The 5883-nt window shown below is 38.6% G+C and overlaps 1 long non-coding RNA gene across 1 annotated transcript; it reads right to left on the minus strand.

The window, feature by feature from the left end:
* Positions 1-248: 248 nt before the first annotated feature.
* LOC142179922 (uncharacterized) lies at positions 249-5367 on the minus strand. The gene is made up of 2 exons (XR_012708320.1): positions 4925-5367; positions 249-579 (listed from the first exon to the last, which is right to left on the minus strand). It is a non-coding gene; the product is annotated as an uncharacterized LOC142179922 (long non-coding RNA).
* Positions 5368-5883: the final 516 nt, after the last annotated feature.

A 5883-nucleotide genomic window follows, 5' to 3' on the forward strand; every position in this document is an offset into this window, starting at 1 on the left:
TCTGTGACACCAGGTTTTGGGTATTGATGTTTTGAAAGTTGTAATAAACGTAGTCTTGAGTAATAAAAATTGTTGACTTCCGTGTCACGCCCCAAACTAGGGGAGGCACGACTGGCACTCGATACTGTATTCGATCGAGTTAGCCACTAAACATACAAGTTAACTAAACTGGGGGCCCAACAGATCGGGCAGCACAACATCTGAAATACTAAACATGGACCATTAAGGTCATGGCCTGAATAACAATAAGCCATATAAACAAAGGTAGAAGAGCCAAAATAATAAAGTACTAGCTGGACGACGAGGCCGCGACTGGAGACATACATGCCTACACACATATATATACATGTCAAGCTTATGGGCTGGAGACTAGAAGCTGTAAAAAGAAACCCAGAATACTGTGTCCACACTAGCCTCTAAGAGTGTCATAAGCACTGTCGAGACAAGGGCCCGACTATACCCAAACTGTATAACAAAAGTAACCATCCTATGAAAGCTCCAGGAAGAGGTGGAGCTTACCAACTCACAGCTGAACCCCGAAATCCTAGCAGAGGGGTCGATCAGAGTCCCTACCTGGACCTGCACACACAAAACAAAAATGAAGTGTCCCCAGGCAATGGGACATCAGTAGGAATAAAAATGTACTGGTATGTAAGGCAGAAAGTAGAATCATACATAGCTGATGGAAAAAAAAGTAATAGAGACACCACCTGACACTGAAACGCTGATAGCCTCCATGGCTGACATCCGACCTCATGGTAATCAAATATGTATGGTATGCTCGTGTAATCGTATGTCGTGAATACATATATATTGATGCAAATGCATGACATATCCAACCAAATGCTAGCAATGACGGTCTCTTCCGGTAGCTAACCAGTATCATATTGCCAACCTGTGGCCATCTGTACAATATATATAGTTTTTCGGGCAAATAGGCCCCTTACCTCCGATTATAGCTCGAAGTCCATGCATAAAATTCCATGTATGATATGAACTTTGAATGCACATAATAGGCCATAACAAGAACTTAGCCAACCTTGGCTCATAGGTACTCTTATTCTCATAATCATTTTCGTATCGCATACAACTGTCTCGTGGAACCTCATATGTTTTCTTTCTTTTGAATAAGCTTGGAAACTTAACTCGACTTTTAGAAAGATAACTTAACTCTGAAGAGGTTGATAAAAAGCTTAAGGTGCTTCACTTAGTCCTTATACCTGATTTCTTGATATTTAGTAAAAGAAAGTATTTTTAAAAAAAATCAAGTGTTTTAGTAGTTTAAACATAAAAATTATATTTGAGATTTTTGGAAATCGACGTGTCACTTTAGAGATTTTAAGATACACTTTAACAAGGGAGAATGATTGATCGCAAATACTAAATGCCTTTATTTTCTAGTTACACAACCCAAAGACGAATAAGAATTCACATATATAGACATATAGTTAAGAAAGTCGACAAAATGACATATATAGATGTCAAATACCCTATTTAACCGAATGAGTGAAATATCAACCTAATAGCATCATGAAAATACTTCAGCTACGATCCCAATGCCTTTCACAGAAGGTCTTTCTAGCAATAGAATAGTAAAATATCACATTTGACGTCTTAGGAATTTCCCAGAATTTGTGCTAAAAGGAAGGACGGAGCTTAGCCTTAACATACCTTTCCAACGAACGTTCGAATGCCTGTAGTTCCTTCACGAAAGTTGTTACTTACATCCTAAGCTTCGAAAACACTATATATATGCAGCTTATACGCACCTATAAACAGTTCATAATTGAGTTTAAATCGGCAGATTTGTCATATGACCCTAACTTGATGAAACGTCCGTAGAACTTTGTAAAAACGATCATAAAAGAGTCCCAAGATGATTAACTTGGCAAACCAAGTATAAAGCTTGAAGAACCAGCAAGAAAAACAAATTTCTATCTTCCAAGAATAGCTCCAAACACAACTAATAGAAGGGGGAAACGATTGCAAAGCGTAGAGATTGAGTTTCTAGGCACGGGGACAAATTTTAATGGTAAAAATCGTTAAAAACGTACATTAATCACTCAAGACCACCATGGAACCCTCTCTTAAGCTCCCTCACTATTTTTGGACGAAAATGAAATGTTTTTAGGTCTAAAAAGTCGAATTTTCCGACTTATACTACTTGTTTGACCCGACCTGGTTCGCGACCCGGTTTCAGTCTGGACAGTCCGCGGTAAAATAGTCATAACTTTTTACTTCGATGTCGGATAGATGTGAAGTTTTTTGGTTGTGAACTAGACTCGTATATCTTCGATTTGATAGGTTGTGGATCCCATAAATCATTATATATTGGAAGGAATGATCTGATACATTTGACCCAAAGTTTAGAAAATTTATTAGAGAAATTTACGATAACCTTTACCGACCTTTATTTCGCAACTTGCTTGATTCCAAAACTTAACATGTGACCCGTGTGATATTATAATACCTCATAAAATATTATTCTTAGCATATTAGACACTCTTGGTCTTATCCCACATGTGTAAATTAACTTAAACCTTCCGAACGCACGGGGTGCCACCCGAGCCATTTCTTTAACCACGAACCTTTGTTTAAGGGATTCCTTTGACCTACAGCTTTAGTTTAGTTCCTTGATATTACCACACATTTTCATTCTTATTCTCCCACTGTGCTACACTCAATCATATATACCTAATATAACCACGCCACGTTACGTATATTGCGTAAGAGAAAAAGAAAAAATAACATGGGGTCTCATATTCCGCTTATTTATTTAATTCTACTGTTTTCATGTTATCGATGGTAATTGAAAAATAATAATTTGTTAATGAAAAAGGTAGTTAAGGGTTGGCTTGCCTAGCTCTCATTAGTAGGCGCCATCACGACTCCCGAAGGTGGGAAATCCGGGTCGTGACAAGTTGGTATCAGAGCTCTAGGTTACATAGGTCTCACAGTTCACAGACAAGCTTAGTAGAGTCTGAGGGATCGGTATGGAGACGTCCGTATTTATCCCCAGAGGCTACAGAGTTAGGGAAAATTTCACATTTGCTCTTTCTCGTCGTGCGGATTTGTTTCTCAATGCCAATTGGATTTCTTCTCTATTCTTTCGCAGATGGAGAGAACTCGCGCTTCCTCATCTACCACTCAACAGCCCGAGCCCCCAACAGCAACTTCCACTAGGGGTAGAGCATGAGACCGAGACCATGCTAGAGGCCGAGGTAAGGGCAAAGCTCAGCCTTGAGCAGCAGCCCCAGTGGCGGAGCCTCTGGTTGATTTTGAGGAGGAGGTTCCGGCCCCAGCAATTCTGGTGGGCCCAGCTCAGGTCCCAGAGAGGATCATTGCCTGCCCAGTTCTTCAGGATGCTCTAGTCCGATTGGTGGGCCTCATGGAGAGTGTCACCCGAGCAGATTTGCTTCATATAGCACTAGAGCAGGTGGCTCCCCAGATTTAGATTCCAGCGGTTCAGCCAGCTGGAGCAGTTTAGCCGGGTGTAGTAGCTCAGACCGTCGATAGAGAGGCTATGTCCATTGATGCTTTGTGGAGGCTGGATAGGTTCACCAAGCTCTTCACTTCTACATTCAGTGGTGCATCTACTGAGGATCCCCAGGATTATCTGGATAGTTGTCATGAGGTTCTTCGGAACATGGGGATCGTTGAGACCAATGTAGTTGATTTTGCTACCTTTCGTCTGTCGGGATCCGCCAAGACTTGGAGGAGGGATTATTGCTTAGCCAGGCCAGCCGGGTCGCCATCTTTGACATGGGAGCAGTTTACAATTGTCATACCTCTTTTTTACCTACACCCCCCGGAAGGGAGTATAAAGGAGTTTTTTCCAACTTAAAGTGACAATCGAAACAGGATTATTTTATTAAAAAATTCAGAGTCGCCATTTGGAATAATTTTATAGCGTCCCAAGTCACCATTTCAAATCCCGAATCGAGGAAAGGATTGACTCTGTATTACAGTCTGCGAACCAAAAATCCTGGTAAGGAATTCTGTTAACCCAGAAAAAGGTGTTAGACATTCCCGAGTTCGGTGGTTCTAGCACTGTCGCTCAATTGTTATAATTGGCCTATTATCTGATTTTAATAAATGTTTTAGCCTATGGTTCAATTTTAACTTATTAACCGCTTTTAATTAATTTTAGGAATATTCAACGTCATCTAAAACACATCTTGAACCACGTCACATAAATGCACCCGTGGTCCACGACACATTTTATTTAACGTTGTTGAGATTTGGATTTGGGTCACATAAATGCACACCCGAATTTAGGAAGGTAATTTTATTAAAATGACCGCCTAAAGCTACTACGCGTTAGCAACTTTTCGAGGGCCATGGAAAATTTGCTAAATGGCGCGCCTCAATTTCTAAGGATAAAAATATTAATTAAATGAGGGTCGTGCAAACTACGATGTTCATTAATAAATCGTACTCGTGTCACGTGAACGTGTACGCGATCACGATAATATATTTATTACGAGAACGTGCGTAAAGGCATACTAGTATCTTTGAATAATTCGACATCATTCTTATACCAAGCTTAATGTCCGGTTTCCAATACCGGGGGCCCATCTATTTATAAAAAAAATAGAGAAACAGATCCAAAACTGATTCCACTCACGTAGACCACTTTAACTTAAGAACAAGGACCGATTTTCATTTAATTTAATGTATAACAAGAGCACATGGCTCGATACCAAGACTAGCACAAAGTTGCAACATTAAAAGGCCAGAAACAAAAATTCTTAAGCTACTAGATAATCAAATTCACACTCATCAATTTAGATATATAAAATAATAATTCCAACCTCAAAACAAATCATGACATCTAGCAAAAACTTGGCATCAAATTCAAACAAAAATAGAATCAGTAAAGTAAGTAAAGTAAAAGATATAATCAGTAACATAAAGAAGGAACCTTTATTGTTGAAACTTCCCAATATTTACAATGAAGAAGAGATCCAAAATTGTTCGCTGAACCCGACACACCTCTATCTGTTTCCTTATGTGCGTGTGTATGCATCTTGGACTGTTTTTGGTCAGTGGCTTAGGTTGTAGGTTTCTTTTGGAGTGTTTGATTTCATGTGGAAGTTCGGCTAAATAGGAATAATTTCACGATCCACAAAAGGAAAAAAGGTTATATTTCTAGTAGAATGCACATTAATAAAGAAGATTTTGGCTAGAAAAGGAAGGAAAATAAAATATAAAAAAAATAAAAGAAAAGCATGTAAGTTGGCTTCACGAGAAAAATGAATGAGGAGTTCAAATCCTTAGCATTTGATTGCTGGGATTTCTTTGTAGAGGAGGTCGTGTCCTCTTTGGGAATTGGGGCTATGCCGCCGATCTCTTCTTCGTATTCCTTTTTTTGCTCTCCTATAAAGTGTAGGGATTTCTAGGTTATATCTTGTATTTTTGCTAACTAGTCCCTAGGTCTTTTGTGTATTAGGTCCCTAGGTTTTAAGAAAGGTGTTAAGGGTATTGGGCTTTAGAAATTATGGGTTAGGTTCAAAATTAGGCCTAAAAATGGGTTGCTCGAGCCCAAATTTTATTCTTTTCTCGCGAACGAGAATAAAACACGATCTTTTTTTAAATTAATCCTACTTAAGTAAAATGACCATTAAAATAAGACTTGCCGCTAAAACAAAACTATTTTTTTGGGTACTTTTTCAAGATTAAAAATGACTACAAAACATTAATGACTCTATTTTTTGTAATTTTCATTTTCTTGTAATAAAATAAAGTAAAAGAATAAAAATGAGTTGAAATAGCTATATTAGGACTAAGTTAAATATTTACGTGCTAAAATATGAAAATCTTAGGGAGGGTCAAAAATCACATGTCTACAGCTGCCCCTCTTTGACCAGAAACACAAAGAGT

This window comes from Nicotiana tabacum, chromosome 1 (genome assembly GCF_000715075.1).
Source record: "Nicotiana tabacum cultivar K326 chromosome 1, ASM71507v2, whole genome shotgun sequence".
Lineage (NCBI taxonomy): Eukaryota > Viridiplantae > Streptophyta > Magnoliopsida > Solanales > Solanaceae > Nicotiana > Nicotiana tabacum.